General features: G+C 52.9%; 1 pseudogene; it reads right to left on the bottom strand.

The window, feature by feature from the left end:
• Positions 1-9,368: 9,368 nt before the first annotated feature.
• On the bottom strand, positions 9,369-21,412 carry LOC131401066 (chymosin-like; annotated as a pseudogene).
• Positions 21,413-21,656: the final 244 nt, after the last annotated feature.

Raw genomic sequence — 21,656 nt, 5'->3', positions numbered from 1 at the left:
GAATAATGGCCCCTCAAAGATGTCCACATCCTAATCCTTGAAACCTTTGAATATGTTCCCTTAACACGGCAAAAGGGACTTTGCAGATGTGACTTAGTTAAGGATCTTGAGATGGAGAGATTATCCTGGATTATGTGGATGTGCCCAGTGTAATCACAAGGGTCCTTACAAGAGGGAGGCAGGAGGTCAGAGTCAGGCAATGTGCCAACAGAAGCAGAGGTCAGAGCAATGAGGCCACAAGCTAAGGAATGCAGGCAACCTGTAGAAACTGGAAAAGGCAATGAAACAGATTCTTCTAGAGCCCCTGAAGGAATGCAGTTCTGCTGATATCTTAAGTTTAGCCCACTGAGACTGATTTTGGACTTCCAACCTCCAGGACTATGAGATAATAAATTTATGTTGTTCAAGCCACTAAGTTTGTGGTAATTTGTTGCAGCAACAACAGGAAACTAATACGACTGGTATCTGTCATAAAGAAATCAGCCAGGGGGCAGACCTAGTGGCGTAGCAGTTAAGTTCGCGTGTTCTACTTCAGTGGCCCAGGGTTCACGGGTTTGGATCCTGGGCGCAGACCTACTCATGGCTCATCAAGCCGTGCTGAGGTGGCGTCCCACACAGAAGAGCTACAACTCTACAACTATGATACACAACTATGTTCTGGGGCTTTGGGGAGAAAAAAGAAAAGGAGGAAGATTGGCAACAGATGCTAGCACAGGGCCAATCTTAAAAAAAAAAAAAAAAAAAAAAGAAAGAAAGAAATCAGCCAGGAGATAGACTGGGTCAACACCATGGCTCTTAAACCTGACCACTGGGACATGTCGCTCTTGTTTACTCCCCTTCGAGTCGTCCCAAGCCCGTGCACCAAAGTCGTGCACCCATACTTGGGCCAGAGAGTTGAAGGGAGCAGCACCCTTCAGGGGACCATATGGTGATGGCAACAGCAATGACTAGAGACCCCCAAAGAGGAGGTGACTCACCTGTGAGGTCCAGCCTCTGCTGTCCAATGAGAGAGCCTCTGAACAATGCCCACCCTGGAGGATTGGGTCTTATTTAATTAAGGAAAGAAGTCATGGCCTTCGGGGTCCCCCTCACTGACATCCCCTGCAGTGGCCAGGAGGTCTGATATGAGGGTCCTCAGCTCCAAGGCCTTAGACATTGGGGGTTGTGAACTGTTAAAAGACAAACTGAGGCATATTAAAAATGTTAAGAATTTATTTGATGGGGCCAGCCCGGTGGCACAAGCAGTTAAGTGTGCGCGCTCTGCTGCAGCGGCCTGGGGTTCGCCGGTTCGGATCCCGGGCACGCACCAACGCACCGCTTGTTAAGCCATGCTGTGGCGGCGTCCCATATAAAGTAGAGGAAGATGGGCACGGATGTGAGCCCAGGGCCAGTCTTCCTCAGCAAAAAAAAAAGAGGAGGATTGACAACGATGTTAGCTCAGGGCTGGTCTTCCTCACAAAAAAAAAACAGTTTATTTGAGCAAAAATTGATTAGAATCAGGCAGCATCCAAACTAGCAGATAGAAAGGAGCTCTGAGGAGCTGTATGAAATGAAAGACTTTTATAGGCAAAAGGGAGCAGGAACAAAGAAGTTATGCTAGGAAAAGAAGTGGGTTGGTTATCACAAGGTTACTTTCCTTTAGGGATTGTGGGGTCCATCAGGCAGATTACCTAACTCGTGCTGATCAGGTCATTCCTGATTGACTGCCTTAAGATTCCATTTCTGGGAGAGCTGAAACTGTAATTAAGTTAAATCTCTGTTTGGTGAAGTGGGGCTTAGCATAAGTGACTCCATTTTGGGGCCTGTTGTCTTGTTGTTAACACCACCAATGGACCTAAGGAGATAGTCAAAGCTGCCAAAAGCCTCAGGATCAAATCCCAGGGCCCTGGCGCCCCGCTGAGCCTCTGTTGTAGCCAGCCGGCAGCAACTCCCCCTTCCTAACCTTCCCCATCACATCACAGCTCTTGGCTGCCCTCTGGCTTCAACTCTCAGATACTCCAGAGGACCCTGTTGGGACTATAAAGGTCGCAACTCATCTGGGGGCCCTATGTAGGTTCTCAGGAGGCTGGTGAAGTCGAGGGGGCCCGTCTGGAGCAGCAGAGCTGGGGGAGCTGTCATAGGCCTGCCCCAGGGAGGGACAGGCCTTCACGACCTGACGGAGCACACACTCAGGTTACCAGCTGATAGGGTAAGGTTTCCAGGTGCCAGGGCCTGCTTCCCTTTCCTTCGTTCAAATCCCTGCCCCATGTCAGGGGCTCTGACGCACAGGCCGAACAGAGACCACACCTTCTGGAATAAAAATTGGGACACTGGTGTAAGAAACAATCTGACAGACAGAGTTTGATTTCAGAATTACCACCTTTTTTAGGACACTGCAATCAATTGAGAGAACAATGGGACAGAATATTTTAAATCTAAAATATGGCTGCTCCCAATACATTTCACCATGATAAAACTCCTGAAAACTCTCATTCCTGTAAAGCTCTATGAGGACGAGGATGGTGTTCTGCTCACCATTGTGGCTTTAGCATCAGTGCTAGGTGTGCTCAGTAAATATTTGATGAGAGAGAGAGTGAGAGAAGAGAGTTCATTTGACAAGGCCCAGGCAAATGCCTGGCATATTCATCCCCCCGACCTCAGGTCAGGCCGCCAACTGTGTGGGAAAGACCACAGTCTGTGTCACCCCCTTTCACCTCTCCGGCTCAGCTACCTCCAGCGGGCAGGTGACTTCCCAGTGTCTCTCTGCCTTGTTTGGGGAGACATGCTGGATCCCACCTGGCACCTGCGCCCCTTAAGAGCTGACCAGGCCCAGAAAAAGCTGGGGCCTTCCAAGTAGGCCAGGGCGGCCACGGCCCTGGGGGAGGGGCTACTTTTCGGGGCTGGATGGGGAAGAGCTGAAGAGCAACAAGGCGGTGAGGGGCTGACAGACACGATGGGGAGGGGAGCACACCCCTCCTAGGATGCCGCTTGTGATGGACTGAATTGTGTCCCTCCAATACCTGTATGTTGAAGCTGTAACCTCTAATGTGACTGTATTTGGAGATAGGGCCTTTAAAGAGGCAATTAAGGTTAAATGAGGTCATAAGTGTGCCCGCATCCAATATGACTGGTGTCCTTAAGAGGAAGAGATACTAGGGTCGTGTGTGCACAGAGGAAGGGCCATGTCAAGACACAGGGAGAAGGCGGCCATCTACCAGCCAAGAGGAGAGGTCTCAGGAGAAACCAACCCTGCTGACACCATGATCTTGGACTTCCAGCCTCCAGAACTGTGAGAAAATTAGTTACTGTTGTTTAAACCACCCAGTCTGTGGTATTTTGTTATGGCAGCCCTGGCAGACTAATAACCACTCAAGGCAAGAAGTAAGACGCAGAAGTCTGAGTGGTCAGAGGAGAGAAAGGGGCCCGGGAGACATATGTACAAGTGCCCAACGACATTCGCCAGGGAGCACCCCACAGATGGTAGAAAGGCCCTCCTCTCCCTCTCGGGTCTAAATAAATCTTTGGAATCTGGTCCAAATCCATAGCCCAGCTGTCACCAAGTGACTAGAATATCTGGATGTCATCTTCTAGAAGCACCAGCCTATCAATCGGTCCATTTGTCTGACTCTCAGGCCGAAGACAATGATTTCTGAAATGTCTTGGGTCCCAATCCATTCTCTCCCTAACTGACCTGGGACTCCCTGGAGATGTGTGGGCTCAGGAAAGTACTTAGAGATTCTCTACTCTTTGCGTATTATCCAAACCCACAAGGCCACAGGCCCAGGTACTGGAGCTCTGGTCCAGGCATCCCTTCAGCTTGGGGACTGTGGCTGAGGTTTGAGCTCCCGGGTTAGGGCCTGGCCTACAGGACTCCACAGGCAACAGTTCAAAGCGGCAGGAGGTGTGGCTGCCACCTCCCGCCCAGGACGCTCCTTAACATGAGAGGCCTGTCTCCTGAGGCTCCTTGTTCCCTCTCACAGGCCACAAAAATAAAGCTCCAAGGACACAGTTATTCTGGTCTCAAGGCTAAATGGAACCCTGGGAAAGAAAGAGGCTCTCAAGTTTCGTGGCTGGGGCCAGAGGAGAGGGCAAGGACGAAAGGTGGGGGAGCTTCAACGTGGGCACTGAGGAGACCCAGGCCACCAGCCCAGAGGAGGTGGCCAGGGCTGTGAGCAGTACCCAAAAAGGAGGCACAATCCCACCAGCCAGAATGGTGCAACTTTGGTCTGTATCCTACCAGCCCCAGCCCCGAAACTACGGGGAGTGTCTAGTGAAGCAGATCCCGGCTGTTCCCCAAGCCCACCAGAGCTGTAACTCTGGCAGGGTGAAGGGCTAATGCTGTCCCCAAGGCTGTCGGGCACACACAGCAGGCACATCCTTGTCAGACCAGCTCTAGCTCAAAATGTAATTCCGTTGTTGCAGATGATCCAGAAAGATCAGAGAGGGAGGACACCAGAGAGCAAAGACTGAGGAGGGAACGGCTACCCAGGAGAAGGCTGGTGAGGGAGGGGTTTGAGGGCGAGGACCACGTCTCCTGTGTCTGCGTGCCTCCCACAGAAGCTGGCACTGTGCCCTGCACGTGGTAGTCACTGAGTAAATTTTATTGTTTGGTTGGCTACTGCCCCTCAAGGCAGCCTGGAGTGGGGCGGCCGACTGTTGCAGAATATAAAACAAGGTATACAAAGATGGCATTTTAGATTAGGTCACTAGAGGGCGCTCCAGGACAGGGCAGAGTCCTGGGCAGCCGTCACCTGCTTTAAGAGCTTAGAGAGGGACACTATTTGGAGTTCCTTTATTCATTCAACATACATATACTGAGCAATTACTCTGTGTCAAACACTAAGCGCTATGAAGGATATAAAATGATTGAGATGTGACTCCTGCCCTCAAACACACAGTCCATCTCATTAGAAAGATAAGAGGCATAAGCAAAAACAAATGTATCCATATTTGTCTACCGGTAACTTCTATTTATTAAGTGCTGAGTAATCTCACACACTGTTCCTTCCACCTGTAATGCTTTCCCCTCCCTCATATCTGCAGGCCTTACCCCCTCCTTCATGTCTTTGCTCAAATGTCACCTGCTTGTGGAGTCTTCCCTTCCCACCGCGTTTTAAAGCACAACGTGCCCTCGAGGCTTTCTCCGTCATCTTCATCTCTGCTTTTCCCTGTGGCACTTAAAGCCATCCAACATGCTACACCGTTTAAATATTTATTATCTCCGTCATCCATGTGCCCCCCGGAACTCCACGAGGTGGAGGTTCTGCCTGTAGCACCCACTGACGAACATAGTGCCCAGAACAGTGCTTCATATGCGGTAGGGACTCAAATCATATTTTTTCATAACTAATACAGGTGATGATTCTAATTAGCCCCAAGTAAACCGAGTGGCCAGTGGTCAGCCATCGAGTATTCTTGTGGTTTGGAGGGTTTGGGTGACGTGGGCATGGTGGGGAGTAAGGGTCTTCTCAGAGGACATGACATTTAAGCAGGTCTGGAAGGATGAGGAGCAGTTCACAGGTCAGAGAGAGTGGAAGGGGGCATAGCAGGCAAAGGAAAGAGCACGCGCAAAGGCCCAGAGGCCAGCCCCGCAGGGTGTCAGATGTGGCCATGGCGGGAAAACCAGATGTCCCTCCTGGCCTCAGCAGGAAGCTGCTGTATGCCCTGGCCAGTCAGGCTCCCAGCCATGAGCAGGGCACCTGTGCGCTGGCTGGGCCAAGCCCCTCTGCCTGCCCTGGGCTGGCCCCTCACACCACGTTCCCCCTGCCCTGGTGTGCGTCTCACTCATGTTTCTTGCTGTCTAGGGCTTCCTGACGTGAGGCGACCTCTGCCGCTCGTGTCTCAGTTCTGTTCTCCCTTCTGCTGCCAGCAGGAAACACACTGCACAGCTCAGCAAACAATCCATCATTCTGTCATAACATTTCCATTTCAAAGACTTCCTTTCCAAGCTTCGCTCTGGCCAAAGCTTCCTCTCATTAGCATGAGAAGAACTGGTAGGAAAATGAGTGACAAGGAAGGAGAGGAAGTGGAAATAGGGCTCTGGGCCTGAGCATCTGTCTGTGTCTGCGCAGGGGCAGGGAGGGTGCCGGGCCGGGCAGGTGCTGGCGGGAGGCTGTGTGTGCGTGTGCGTGTGTGTGTGTGTGTGTGTGTGTCTGTGTGTATGCGTGTCTTTGTGAGCTCGTGTTTCTCAGCACTCGTGATTCACGCTACTTAGTCAGAGATTTGCCTGCTCATATCACAAAGCATAAGCCACCCTTGGGCACTTGCTCAGTCCCCACAGTGTGCCACGAACTCCCCTGAGTGCTGAGGATTCAGAGAGGAAAGACACGGGTGCTGCCCGGCAGAGAGACGGACGTGTAAGTGAATAACTACCGCGGGAGCAATGCTGTTGTAAAACTCCCTGCTGAGCAATTAGGAAGCAGGAAGGCAGGAGTCTGGTGGAGTGGGGGTGCTATCTCGGAGGACACGTAAACTGGTCTGGAAGGACGAGGAGCAGTTCACAGGTCAGAGAGTGGAAAGGCGAATAGCAGGCAAAGGGAATAGCACGAGCAGAGGCCCAGAGGCCAGCCCCGTCAGTATGGCCATGGCAGCAGACAGCAGCAAATGAATGTTGGGTGGACATGAATGGCCACCCAGGCTTCCTCAGCTGCCCTCTCCCTGCCCTGGGCTTCATCTGCAGAGAGCTGGTCTGAGACAGGAAGTGAGTCAAGGGCCTGCAAAGGGCCCCCTCCCTGCGTCTTAGCTCCGCGCTGGCCTCCAGGTTGCCCCTCTTCACAAGCAAACAGCAGATGAGCTGACAGCCCCTTCCAAGGCCCCGTCATCCCCTTGCAGACCCCACAGAGAGCCGGGCCTGGCGCAGAGCCCAGTGTGGGCCCCTTGGCAGAACCTTCAAAGCCTGGAGGCAGCTGGGCCCTCTTCTCTCCCCTCCCAACACGCACTGAGCCGTTCCCCAGGGACAGCAAAGGACGGGCAGTGTTCCAGGCCCAGCAGTGGGAGGGAGAAGACACAGAGTGGGCCTGAGTGTGGGGTGGGGTCAGGGATTATAAAGACCCAAGAGAAAAGAGGAGACAGCAGCAAGCAGTGTGACTCCTGAGGACCTCACCGACTGAATCACTCATTCATTCGACAATACTTGATGGGGGCACTCCGTGAGTTAGGCACCCAAGATAGCAAAATGAGAGGACCACAGTGTCTGTCATCAGGGAGCCCACAGTCCGTGAGGGAGACAGACAAGGAAACAAATGTTAGAATACGAAGCACTACACTGGGGAGAGTGCTGGGTACAGCAGGGCACACAGGAGGGCACCGAACCCAGCCTTGTCAGGAGCATCCTGAAGAGATTTGGACTGAGGTGAGAGTTGAAGTACAATTATAAGTCAGACAAAGGGGTTAGGGTGTGGAGAACATTCCAGGCAGAGCATTCTCTGCAGCCAGGAGAAATCCCAGGAATGGAATGTGAGGCTGCCCACATCCCACCAGCCCCAGGCGGGGAGCCGCCTCACCGTATGGTCACTACCATCTCAGGACAGGGATGGCCACCAGGGCGGGGTGGACTGGGGGGTACAATGGGGGGCCCTTTGGTCCAAGCCTCCCATTTCTGAAAGTCATCATATTTAGACTTTCTACATTGTCTGCAATTAAGGATTGGATGTTTAAAATACTATTTGTTAAGTGTAAACAACTGAAATATAACACAATTTTTGTGAGCCTGTTCGGCATTATTTTAATCTACAAGAAGACTAAAAATAATGAAAGTGGCCCAGTTCTGTCTCCTTCCTGGCAAACAAGCAGCATTGGTCTTAGATAAGAAAACTGAGGCTTAAAGAAGTCAGTCAAGGCCAGAACTTACTCCCTGGCATCCTTGACTCCATAAGGCTCAACCATCAAGGCCCACCCCCGCTCCCGCCCCCCACCCCACCCCCCCCCCGTCCTTGAAGTCCTGTAAGTTCTCCTGTAGCCTCTGCCCCAACCCACCGCAGGCTCCTCAGCTCACCTGGGACTGCGGCCTGAGCCTTCCTCCCCCACCTCAACCCTCACAGCCCAGCCCGGCTCCTTCCCTGCCAGAGGCCACCAGTGCCTCTGCGGCCAGCGCTGGCAGCTCAGCCACAGACCCAGAAAGGTACTGTGGACAGCTTCTCCACTGCCCTGGGTCCTTCATCTCATTTGTCCTTGGGTACAGCTGAGAAAGACCCCAGGAGATGCCCACGGAGGGGCTTATCAAAAGGACCCCATCTGCAGTGCCTGCTGGGAGCCCCCACACACACTCCTCTTCATAACTGACAGTCTCCTTTGTGAAGTGTCATGGCCAAATCTGCAGCTTCAGGCTCTCTGAGATGTGCTGCGTGACTCACCTGCTCCTCTGCTGGTTGCAGAGCATGTGTGGTCAGGACAAGGCGGGGGCAGGGACTAGATAGGAACACGGCCCCCAGCCCCTTTCCAAGGCCTTCTGAGAGTTGAGCTACTTTAAAGATGTGACTTAAAGCCCAGTCACTATCTTGGGGGCAAGACTGGCTGTGATTTAGAAAACAGAAGCCTGATCCACTGTACTGTCCCCTGTTAGGGCAAAGACTGTCCGAAGAAGGGGGTGCGAAGAAAAATGAAGGAGGGTTGAGGTAGCAGACTTGCAGCTCTCAGCAGAACACTGTCCAGGGAGCAATCCACCTGGATCCCCTTGTTCTGACCCTTCGATATTTGTAGTCCACGTATGGCCTCTCCCCTCCCCAGGAGGAGCGGCGGGGACCTGTGAGCCGAGCATTCTGTCCGCTGACAGCTGCGTCCTCTCTGCAGCCTGAGAGCCCATGAGTGTGGGTCTGCCAGGCGACAGAGCCACTCTCCTGGCGCTGGCAAATCAGGTTTGGAGCCTCTAAGAGCGAGGATGGGACTCTGGGCTGTGGTTCTGCTCCAAGATGATGGCAGCCTCAGGTCCCTAAGACCTTCCAGATGCCCTCTGCCTATTTCACCATCTGTCTTCCATGGCAGTGAGGCCCTTCTCTTAATAGACCTAGAGTCTTTCTCTCCCTGGGTCACTTTTCTCTACTCAGCCCCACACCCCAAGCCCTTGCGCCCAGGTACAAGTGTCATCCTGTGAAGGTCTCCTCTACCGTACCCTTTCCCCAGAAAGATCTAGAGGGGGAGAACAGAAAGGCAAGACATGGCTTGGTTTTACCTGACTTGAGCTTGAAATGACTGATTCCCTTGTGAAAGTCTCCATCCATCATCACGCCCCCTCTCCATAATGGTCCAGGGCCTCGGCCCCAAGGGAAGCCGGGCTTTGCAGAGATGTGGTACTTATTGAGAACCATCTGCCTGAAAGGCTGATCTATGTGTGTGCATGTGTGCGTGTGTGTGCACATGTGTGTTTGGGGACAGTGTGGTCCATGTCGGTCCAATCAGACTGCTTTGCCCAGCCTCACACAGTTGTTAGCCCTGTCAAAGATGCTGTAACACTCCTGGATGAAGACATCCCCCAGGATCCACTTCTGGGAATTGTCATCACCCTGGAAGCCACTGGTGCAGGAGCCCTGGTCCTGGGAAAGGCAAGGATGAGATGAAGCTGGTCCCAACCACTGTCACTGTGCCTAAGGGTAGGCCTTTCCCTACCCCATCCCTCAAGTACTCTCTCATCTATTATTTCCTTTCATCCTTGAAATCACCTCCTGAGGTAAATAAACAAGTACCAAATTCATTTCACTCAACAGAAGAAGAACTTGATATCCAAAAAATAAAATGATTTAATCCAAGATCGCCCAATGGGGTGTCCTGGAGATCTGAGCTGGGGTCCCCTCACCCCACTTCCCCTCACCTGTCCTCCCCAGCCCCGCCACCCTCATGCTCTCAGCACCTACTGCCCTGATGACCAGCCAGAGCAGGCCTGGGGGCCCGAGGACTTGCCATTTTGGGGTGCTCAGGATTAGGTCAAAGCTGAGGCCAGTGGATCAGTGGTTAGTAAGTTATAAAATGAAGATAATAACGGCACCCACCTCATAGAGTCTTAGTGAGGAATAAACGAGACAGTCATATTATCACTCAGCACAAGGCCTAGAAGGTGGTAAGTGCCCCATAAATGCAGCTAGTCTTACTAATAAAGCACAGGTGGATGTGCAGCAGTCTCACTGACAAAGGCCATTGGCCTCGGAAGTGTCTGTTCAGACTCTGATGTGAAGGTCTTATGAGCTGCTGTGCTGCAGTCCTTCTCGGAGACTCGTGGGCTGACACCTGACCCTCACTTCTCACACCTGGAGTCACCCTCTGGCTGCCACTCACCCACCTGTGCACAAGGAATTGCCAGTAATCCTGCAGAGTCACGGGCACCCAGGGCAGGCAGCCTGTGTATCGGGAGCGGCCGATGGCCCCCAGCGTGAGCATGCTCCCCTGGCCATTCCTGAAACCAGGAAAGGCATGTGGTGACACTTCAACACCCCGGCTCCGTGAGGAGGAGCTGCCACCCCACACTGGGGCAGATGCGATTGAGACCCTGCCCCACTGTCCTCCCTGCCCCCAAACCCCACCTCCATCCCAAAGGCTTCAAATGAGCTCTCAGCCTCCCTGGTGCTCCTCCTCAACCTGGCTTTTCTCTGTCAGCTGCAGCATCCTTTCTCTCTGGGCTCTGCAGCCCCCAGGCTCAGGCAGCACCTGGAGCCCAGAGCTCGGTCATTACTGTGTGAAGGGAGGTCAGAAGTAACCCACCATGTGGGTCACATGACACCAGGCTCTGCTCAGGCCACCCTAGGCTGTTCCCAGCTGTCACCTGTACCCCCAAGCCCCGTTGCCCAGGGTTTTCTGCCCCCATTCCTTTGGCTGTGAGTAGGAGAGGGGGTCTTCAGTAAGGTCCCACACACTTTGGATTAAAACTGCCACCCAAGCCCAAACCCCTCTGTCCTTCTGGGACTCTGTCTCACAGCTAGAAAACACCGGTACGCTAGTTTTACCTGCTTCCCCTCTGCTGATCTCAGTTCCTAGACCTCATCAGGCACCATCCCACCTCCAGGCTCCAGCACTTGCTGTCCCCACTGCCTAAAATGTGCTGTCCTGTCTCACCTGGATAGCTCCCACCCATGCCACAGCGAAGCTTCCCCTGGCCACCCTCCACACACACACCCCGGTTAGACTGGGCGCCCTGTTATTATTAAGCCTTCAGTAGACCCAGATCTCCCCGGCAGCAAGTGCCCTCATCCCAATCATAATCACCATTGTGTGTGTAACTGGGGTTGTCTGCGTCCCCTGCTACAATGTGAACTCCTGGTTTGTCTTGTTTGTCCATGTATCCCCCTCTCCTGGTACAGCTTCTGTTGATAGCAAGAGCCCAGTAAATATCTCTTGAATGAATGAATGAATGCACCAATTCACCCCTTGCCTGGGTTCCCCTGAGCTCAGCTGTCCAAGCCCCTTCTCCTGGGGGTGGTCCTCTCCTCCCTGCCCCTCTGTCCAATGGTGCTGAGCTGCACCACCACAGAGGCAGGCAGGCAGAGTGGGGAGCACTGGACTGGGAGTCAGGAGCCATGGGCTGCAGGCGTGGCTTGGCCACCAGTTCCTGCGGTTATCATCCCTCCCAGGCCTCAGTTTCCCTCATAGTGAAAAGAGAAGGTTGGACTCCTTTGGAGCCTGCTCTAAAAGTCTATGAATTTCAATGACATCAACAAATGATTACTGAGACCTGCTATTTTGGAAAAAAAGAAGTTAAAAGCCCCTATGCAGAGTTGGGGTTGGCTTCATTTTTTAAATGTTAGAAATGAAAGTCAAATTTTGGCCCAGTGGATTCTGGCTGCATTGATGACTACGTTGGAGACCTTTGGACAAAAGGTTGGACATGCCTGGAAACAAGGAGAGGGTTTGCTTGGACGCTGGTGACTCCCCTGCAGTTCTGGTGACCCCAAGGGTGTACGTTCTTTTCAACCAACAGTCCTTGCCAGGCTGTGGAAGTCTGGCCCTCGCTGGGCACAGCTCCTACCTGTCCATGTAACCAAGAACAGGTGGCCACCAGGTGTCTGTGTACTATGTTGTTAATCATGGGCACCAAGTACTTAGAGGCAAGAGAAGGGTAGGCCAGCCCCAGGATCCCATCGAACTCGGGGTAGGTGAAGATGCCACCAGGTTCCTGGGTGCTCAGGCCCTCTGTTTGGTGGGTGTCCACTGTGTTGGAGACCTGCATGAGGGCAGAGTGTTCTCCACCAGGGGGAACCTGCAGCTGGGGACAAAAAGGTCCCAGGTCAGAAGTCCTATCAGTGTCAGCCTCTGCTGGCCCGCCCTCCCTTCTATAGGCAGCATAGCTATTTGAGCTTAAGAGAGAAGCTTGTCTCCTTTCTTAGCTCTATGCTGTGGTTTTGAGGGAACTGGTTTGATGACGCAGGGGAGGGAGGAAGAGAGGACACAGTGGAGGGTACAAACAGCAGTGTTCAAGGTGCAGAAGTTGGGAGGTGAGACCAAAGAAGGGGGTGGGGCGGGGGATGCTCCAAGGCACTCTGCTGGCCTGCACCTCCCATCAGCTGCACCTGGGGCATCTGCCAAGGACTAGCTGTGGGGCAGCACGATGGACGACTGACGGGAAGAACACATACACACTTTGCGTCTAAAAGACCCAGCTGTGCGTCCGTGCTCTGTCGTGTGCTGACTGTGTGACCCCGGACAAGTACCTCTCTGAGCATCCATCTCCTCACCCGTTCAGTGGAATAGTAACCCCTGCATCTCAAGGCAGTGCTTAGACTAAATGACACTAATGCTGGGCACTTACAAATTGTTTGGTCTTTGAACATGTATTCGCACTATGCTAAGGAAGCACTAACTCCACAATATCCTGTTAACCTGCTCGCTTTCCTGGACGGCCGACATACCTGCCAGCCTATTCTGAGCTACTGCCGTGGCTCACTGGGCGTCCTGCTTCCACTCTGTCCCTTTATAACCCATACTCCACACAGACAGTCAAGGTGATCTTTGAAAATGGATATCAAGTCATATCACCCCTCGCTACAACCCTCCAAAGGCTCCCGATGTCACTCAGTATGAAGCCTTTGTCCTGGAGTCCCCTCATGCCCCCCAGTCCTGCTTCTCACACCTCATCTGACCCCTCTCACCCGTAACTCACTCTGCTCCACCCACGATGATCTTCTTCCTCTTCCTCGGGTGCCCCAACTCTTTCTTGCCCCAGTCTTTGCACTTGCTGTCCCCTCTGCCTGGAACACTCTCTTCCAGATCTTCTTAGGTCTGGCTTCTGGAATCGTTTCATTCAGGTCGCAGCCTGCCATGAGGCATGGAAAATCTGTGTCCCTGGCCCCCAAGCACTCTCTCTCACACTTTCCAGTTTTGTTTTCTTCCTGCCATTCAGCAGTGTTCCAAGTCATCTTAGTTAAGTGTCTACTGTCTCCGCCACTAGACTCCAAGCTTGAGGAGGGCAGGCCCTTTGTCCGTCTCATTCATCATTGTATCTTCAGTCCCTAAAACCAGGCTCAGCAAGCATTTGTGGAATGAATAAATGAAAGATGGTTAAGTGGTAAAGAATAAATTGATCCATTCTTCCTTTGGGTCAACAGTCATTGAGGGCCTCCAATGGTCCAGGGGCTAGGTCCTGGGGATGTAACAATGAGCCCAAGAAAGTGCCTGCCCTGGAGGAACTTATATTCCAGTGAGAGAGACAGATAATAAATTTTAAAAGAAGTAATATAGACGTGTCTGACAATAATACAGATTGCATGTCAGTAATATAGAACATAAAGACTCTGAAGAAAAGTAAGTCAGGGTAAGGGTGATAGCCAGTGGGCTATTTTACATGATGGCGAGATAAAGTGCACTAAGCAGACGGAAGGAAGAGAAGGAAGGAGCTGTTGGAGATTTGGGGGAAATGCTTTGTAGGCCAAGGGGAAAATGTGCTAGAAGTGGTCCAGTCATAGCAAGGACATGCATGGAGTAGAGTGAACGGTGAACAAGTCAGAGAGTAGGGGGCAAGGAGGGCAGGAGACAGCAGAGGCCCAGTCACATGCAGCCTCGCAGGCCAGATAAGAACTCTTCATTTACTCTGAGTGAGATAAGGAGCCACAGAAAGATTTTGAGCAAATGACAGACATGACATGACTTAGATTTTAAAAGGATCCCTATGGCTGCTGTGTTAGACTGTGGAGTGACAAGGGTAGAAGCAGAGAGCCCGGTTAGGAGGCAGTTACCCAGGTGAGAGGTGATGGAGGCTGAACCAAGATGGCAGCAGCGCACTGTGAGAAGACCCTCGATCGGTTGAGAAGCAGGGTCAACAGAATTTGCAGACAGACGAGGTATGGGGAATGAAAGGAAAAACAAATACTGAACTACTGTTAATGGAGTTATTCTTCCCTACAACTCTCTGAGGTACGTGTTATTACCTCCCTTTCATGGGTGAGGAAATTAAGGCTTGTCCAAAGTCACACAGCTCAATAGAGAGAAGTCAGGATTAAACCCAGCCGTGTCAGCCCTGGAACCCTGCTCCCGACCACAGCACGTGGTGCAGTTCTTCCCCCTTCTCCCTCTCTGTTTATAGCCAGTGCCTCCCTGTCTTTGCAGGGTGCTCCCAGATGATGGGGAGACGCTGTGAACATGAGCTCAGCTGTCTCCCACAGGCTGCACACAGAGCTAGCTTCCCCAAGGCTCTCATGACAGACCCTTCTCCTGTTTCTGGCCTTGATTCCCCTCATGTCATTTGAGCCAGGCCCCAAGCTAAGCCTCCTGAAATTCTTCATCCTTTCCTCCCCAGTGAAACCTTCCTGCTTGAAACAGGGAGCTGGGATGACCTCCCCATTCAGTCCCCACACTCACCCCAGCCAACTTTGGTCCAGAAGCAGAGAGCAGGGCCTGCATGGGGCCAGCCCCCAAAACAAGGCCGATGGCTTCCTGACACGTCCCACCCTACACCTCACCCGCTTCCATGTGAGACTGCTGGGGGCGGGCTGTCCCCTGAGGTTCTCTCTCCCACTCCCTGCCCGAGGGGGTGAGTGGAGGCAGCCAGATGCGCCACAGGCAAGGGCAAGCTCCTCATTGAAAATGCAGGGTTTTTGCCCTGAACCCAAAATAGCAGAAAAGAAAGCAAATGGCTCCAGGTCACAGAGGAAGTAGGACACTTGGGCAGGGGAATTAGCCTCCCAGAGGCCTGTCTTCTGGGCCACCTTAGCAAGTGGCTCTGGGGCCTCCGGTGTCCGGTGCTGCCTCTTGTGGAGGCCTGAGCTGCGTGGGCACCTGCCCAGCCAAGGGAAGACGCTGAGGGGAGGGCTGTCAGCAGAGAAAGGCTGTGTCCTTCCGGGCTCAAAGCAAGAAAGGCTTCAGCCAGACTCAAGGAAGAACCCAAGGAAGATCAAGGCAATCAACACCAAGGGATGCTATTTAATTTTTAATCTTAGATGGTGGGTGAGGAAGGAAAGGAAGAAGCTAACATGCAGTAGGCACTTACTGTGTGCCCACCACTGTGTTAGGTACTTTGGAAGCCAAAAAGAGGCAAGAGAAAGGGGAGCCCTTGTCCAAAGGGCACAGATTCTCTATGACTTGAAAGAAGATGGTGCTCTAGGTCTTAAAAAGAGCGAGGTCAAGGGGCCAGCCCAGTGGTGTAGTGGTTAAGTTCGCACGCTCCTCTTCGGAGGCCTGGGGTTCACAGGTTCAGATCCCGGGCACGGACTTATGCACCGCTTATCAAGCCATGCTGTGGCAGTGTCCCACATATAAAGGAGAGGAAGATTGGCACAGATGTTAGCCCAGGGCCAATCTTATTCAGCAAAAAGAGGAGGATTGGGGCCTGCCTGGGGGCGCAAGCAGTTAAGTGCGTGCGTTCTGCTGCGGCAGCCCGGGCTTTGCCAGTTCCGATCCCAGGTGCGCACCGACGCACCGCTTGTCAAGCCATGCCTTGGTGACGTCCCAAATAAAGTAGAGGAAGGTGGGCATGGATGTTAGCCCAGGGCCAGTCTTCCTCAGCAAAAAAAGAGGAGGATTGGCAGATGTTAGCTCAGGGCCCATCTTCCTCACAAAAAAAAAAAAAAAAAAGAGGAGGATTGGCAACAGATGTTAGCTCAGGGCTAATCTCCCTCACCAAAAAAAAAAAAAAAAAAAAAGGAGTGAGGTCAAGCCAAGAGCACTGCTCAGACAGTTAGAGATGTGGGTCTGACACTCAGCTCCCACAGTCGCCAGCTGTGTAACTTTGGGCAAATTTGAGTCTGTTTCCTCATCTGAGCAATGGGGGTAATATCTTCCTCAAAGGGCTGTTGGAAGAACTGCATTTAAAACGAGATCACACAGATGACACAGAAGAGCTCAGTACTGTGAACTAACTACGGCAAGGGCAAATGAAGAAGGATTGGGAAGATGGAAACTGGACCCCGAGAAGCCTCTTAGGTGGGACTCTGAGAGCTGACATGGGAGGGAGAGAAGGGAGGGAGGGAAAACCCACAGCTGCTGCTGGCTAGAGTCCCTCTCAGAATCCTTACCCACCAGACCAGCAGGGGGCAGGACCAGCTGGAAATGCAGCACACTAGAGCCAGGGTGGCTGGATGGGAAAAGTGGCTTGTGGGGAAGGAAAGGTGAGCATTGGCTGGCCCGGAAGCCCACTCACAGTAAAGGTGTCGCAGCCCAGCAAGTCCTGCATGGTGCCCGGGCCATCCCAGATGGACAGGGCCACGCCCAGCTTCTAGAAGGTGGAGGACTTGCACGGGTGGAAGTGGTGATGGCTCTCTGGAACACAGACCCGAGGTTAGTGGGACCCATAGAATCTCCTCACCAATTGACTGTGCCGACCAGGGTTGAAACCCTCACCAGGCCTTGTAAGAATACGATCTAAATACTGACCCTTCTCTCTACTGAAAATAAGCAGCCCGTTCTCTTTTGGTCCCACAGAGTTTAATAAAGAAAATTATTCCTCACTGCTCAGTCCACCTCCCTGACCCCTGTGCTACCTGTGCAGCTTCCAAACAAACAAGAAAAAAGCAATCCCTGTGGTTTCCGTGGACACGTTAACTTTACCAGCTGCACGATCTTAGGCAAGTCTCTCCTTCTCAGACCTTGGTTTCCTCATAAATGGGGATAAAAAGAGCAGCAACTTCCCAGGATTGTTGGAGAAATAAATCATTAACGTACAGGAAATGTTTACTCAGTGTTAGTACTGGGCCCATCACTTTATTCTCTCAGTGCCCACCGGCATGTCAAAGCCCCATTCCATGGAAAGGAAAACTGAGGACCCAGGAGGGTAAGCAGTTGCCTTGGCTCCTGATAGAGACAAAAAAGACACAAAAACAAAAAACAAAAACTAAGGATCTCTAATTTCCAGTTGGTGACTTATACATTAGACGTGAGATTTGCAAACCCTCCCAGTGTGTGACAGGTTGGAGGGGTTGAGCGATGAGATGGGAGACAACGGAGAGGCTGGGCATGTCAGGGCAACTCTCCTGCCATCCACATTTCCCCCTGGGCCACCCTGACCCCTGCTGGCAGAGTGGTCCTGGGGTCTGAGTGTGTAGGGGTGGGCAGGGAAGCGAGGTCACTCATGGCAGCCCTCACTCTTGTAGTAGACAGAGGGCACCCAGAGGTCGGAAGAGCCAGTGTCAACCACCACGGCGAACTCCTAGGGCAGGGTCCTGATGCTGATCTTCTCAAAATACTGACACTGAGGACAGACAGCCCAGGTCAGGGGCAGGGAGTACTGCCTGAGGGTGAGGGTTGATCTTGGCATGGAGCCTCTTCAGTTTTGTACACCCCGAGTTTCTGCCCAGAGATCTGGAAGGTCGGAGGGGGAAGAAATGGAAGGAGGATCCCTGGGGAGGGTTGTTCTCCCTCCCTCTCCAGCCCCACGCTGGGCTCCCACCCCCAGCAGTGCTGCGCCTGCCCCTCCCACAAGTCCTACAACCACTGCTGGAATCAGCCCCAGAGGCAGACATTAGACTAGAACTTAAGGCCTGCCTGGTAGGGAGACTGGGCCACTCCTGCCTGGGGTGGGGACATAGAGATGGGGCACCAGTTAGGTACAGGCCTCAAGTCCCAGCCCAAGCTGTTCTTGCCACACCTCCCTGCCAGCTCTCCCCATGTGTCAGAACCAGGGATGGGGCAGGGTGAGGATGACCTAGATAAGGAAATGAGAGCACAGAAGAGGAAAGAAGGATGGTTGTTTACTGCCAAGAGTGGCAGATGAGAGAGAGACAGGCTCCAGAAAGGAAGAGGGCCCAGGGGCATTCCTGCCATGTCCTGCGCAGCTGCAGAAGACGCACCAGCTGCCCAATCCCTGCAGAGCCCAGACTAAGACAATGGTTCCCTGGGCCAGGAAAGGCAGGCTGGAGGTTGGATCTGGGAGCAGATTGTGTCCCCGAGGGATGTTGTCTGCAGGAAGGGCATCTGAGCGCAGACCCTTCCAGCGGTGACAATCGACAATCGGAGCCTTGAAGGTGAGAGCGCAGCGCTGCAGAGCTGGCTGAGGGGCAGGGAGAGGGCCTCCACACCCCATGGGCTCCATGATTCCTGAAAGAGGCGGGGGCTGGGGCGGGCTGGTGGGGGCATCCATTGCACTCTGTGAGAGTCGTTACTGGAAGGCTGGCAGAGCCAGTCACATCCGGGTAGTTGGTCAGGGGCTCGCTGGCCACCTCCCCAACGTTGGAGTACTTCCTGCTGATGGCATGCTGGTGTGTCCTCAGAAAGTCCTCCAGGAGCCACGTTCCTTCAGGGCCATTCTCAGCGGCTCGCCTGTGTGCAGAGGGATCCTGAGGAGATGGGAAAGAATGCATGATGGCGGCGGGAGCCTCCCCAGGGCTGTCCAGCCTCCACGAAGTGCCCAGACACTCTGGGCTCTGTAAACCACTGCCCCACTTTTTTTATCATAACCCAAAGTAAAAATTATGTTTTACGTCAGTTCACAAATCAATCCCCACCCTTATTAGATGCAATCCACTCTATTTCCTACTGCTTTCTCTTTTTTTTAAAGCTGGTGGAGACTCAACAGATGTATTTTAGAACCCACTAATGAGTTTTTCAACTCTAAGGTTTGAGAGACATTAAGCACATTATCATTCAGTCTCCAAATTCTTGCTGTGTCCCTACTATGTGCCAGGCACTGTATGGGGCACAGGGGACACAATAGTGAAAAGAATACAGTCCCTACCTTCCGGGAGCACAGTGTCTGGAGGAGAAAACGGTGTTCCCCACACTCTGGGAAATGCGTGACAACGCTCCCGCCCTTTGCAACCCTGTTCTCTGCTCTCAGGGTTGCCTAAGGTGGGTGGAAATTCTTCCAAGGATTTCAGCACAAAGCATGATCCCCAGGGAACTCCTGACAGAGCTTAGGTATTAGATGATGGAGGCAGATCAACAAGAAGAGAATTTAGAGGGAAAACAGCAGAAGCTGGTTCCAGACCTGGTCTGTGGCACCTGGGGTGTCTCCCCAGAGCTCTCTGAGCTTCAACTCCTAATCTGCAAAACGGTTTGACGCCTTCCCTTCCAGGCACTCTCCTCGCCCGGCCTTTGACCACTCGAGTGGCTTAACCTCTCCTGCTCTTGGTTTCCTTTCCTGTAGATTGACGGAATGAGGCTTGGTGATTCCCAACATCCCTCCCAGCTCTGAGAGTCGTGTGGTCCTCCCTGTGGGGCTGGTTTAAGGACAACTTGAGATCACAGGTGTGCAAGTGCTTTGAGAGTAAGAAAATGGCAGCAGTTTTGAGATCCACAAAGAAAATGGGTTTTCTCACATTGTTCACATCCCAAATGATCCCATACGGAACAGCCTTGGATGTGAATTACCGTCCCTCCTCTGGTGCCTCCCACCCCTAGTCCTCACGTGTGACTTCAGCCAGGACATGGCTTATAAGTAAAAAGTTCTTGAGGGGCCGGCCCGGTGGCGCAAGCGGTTGGGTGCGCGCGCTCCGCTGCGGCGGCCCGGGGTTCGCTGGTTTGGATCCCGGGCGCGCACCGACGCACTGCTTGGTAAGCCATGCTGTGGCGGCGTCCCATATAAAGTGGAGGAAGATGGGCACTGATGTTAGCCCAGGGCCGTCTTCCTCAGCAAAAAAAGAGGAGGATTGGCGGATGTTAGCTCAGGGCTGATCTCCTCACAAAAAAAAAAAAAAAAGTTCTTGAGACGTTACTCAGCCTTTGTCTCTGATGATAGAAAAGGACTTAGGCCCTAAAGGAAGGAGGCTGGACTGAGCTCCTGGGAGCAAGCCCACAGCTGCCCTTTCCTGCGTCCCCATGTCCAGGCCCTCTCTGCTTTCTGCTTGTTCAGCCCGGGCTCCTGCTCAGCTCAGGATCCACTTGCTGAATGCCTGGCGACTCCCACAGTAGCTACGACTCTCCTGAGCTGTCCTATCACAGCTCAAGGCCCAGAGAGCCTCCCTTACAGGGAAGCCAGCGGCACGGAAGGCAGTCCACCACCACACGCTGAGAACCAGGAGCGCGGCCCTGCGTGCAGGCTCCAACTGCCGTGGAAACCTCCCCTCCAGGCCTGCCTCCAGTCCCTGTGCTGAGGCCGCCAGATGCCTGGGACTTGGAAGAACTCCACTTTCAGGACGACCACAGAGATTCCTGACTGGTCAAAGGCACCCTAAGACCTCTTTTCAGGGATCCGGTTTCCCAGGGATGGATTCAGGCTTCCCTGTGCTCAAGGCTTGACAGGGCTCGAACCTGGGAACCGGAGGTAGTGTGATGTCGTGTCAAGAGTGCATGTCCACCTGGGACCAAGTCCCAGCTCCTCCATTACTAACCACGTGGCCTTGGGCAGCTCAGGGACCCTCCCTGAACAACAGTTTCCTCACCCATAAAATGCAAATAATAATATCGACCTAAGCCAGGAGGATTAGTGGTAGTATAGGTAAAGGCCTAGTTAAGTGTCTGGCACCTACTAGCAAGCAGCTCAGTAAATATCAGGTATTATTTTTGGAGGAGAATCTGGGAACTTCATCCCCAAAGGACTTGGTAGCACAGAGAACTTTATTTTGTTTAACAAATGCATACATAGCTCTTACAATGTGCCAGATGCTGTTCAAAGCATTTTACAAGCATTAACTCATGTCAGCCCTAAGAGATAGATACTTCTGTTATCCTAATTTTATAACAGATGAGGTAGTGATGGAAGATGGAGCTGGGGATCAAATCAAAGGCAGTTGGACTCCAGAAGCCACGCCCTTCATCTCCCATGCCACCCCTCTGACCCCCTGTTCTTGTCCACACACCCTGAAGTGCAAGGGCACACTTAAAGTAAAAGGTCCCCACGTGCAAAGGCAAGACTGACGGAGTGATTTTCCTGGGAACCTGCAGCATTTCCTCAGAAGACTCCCCAGGGGAGCCGACGCTGGAAGACCAGAGAGGGACCCGCCCACAGCGGATGCATGAGATGCCTTTCCCCTCCCCTGGGCCTGACACCCACCTGGAGATCCCACCGCCCCAGAAGAGAGCCAGGACTGCAAGTAGCACCACGAGACACCTCATCTTGGACCACTGGCCAGCCACTGCTCGAGCCAGTGCCCATTCCCACAGCCGTTACAGAGGGTGGAAGAGACTTTACAGAGGCTGCAGAGACAGCCCCTGACTTCGGGCCACTCCACAAATGCAGTCAGATAGCACCCAGACCACCTAACACCCACCCTCATGAGGGCCACAGATTCCACCACGCCAGGGACTTCAAAGTTGAAGGGTACACATGTCAGATCTTAAGGCTGGGAAATGTCACACAGGCCTCCCTGATCAGACTTCCCCTTCCAAGTAGGACT

This window comes from Diceros bicornis, chromosome 4, assembly GCF_020826845.1.
Source record: "Diceros bicornis minor isolate mBicDic1 chromosome 4, mDicBic1.mat.cur, whole genome shotgun sequence".
Taxonomy (NCBI): Eukaryota; Metazoa; Chordata; class Mammalia; order Perissodactyla; family Rhinocerotidae; genus Diceros; species Diceros bicornis.
Note: the sequence above shows the minus strand (reverse complement) of the source record. Positions and strands in the feature narration are given on the sequence as shown.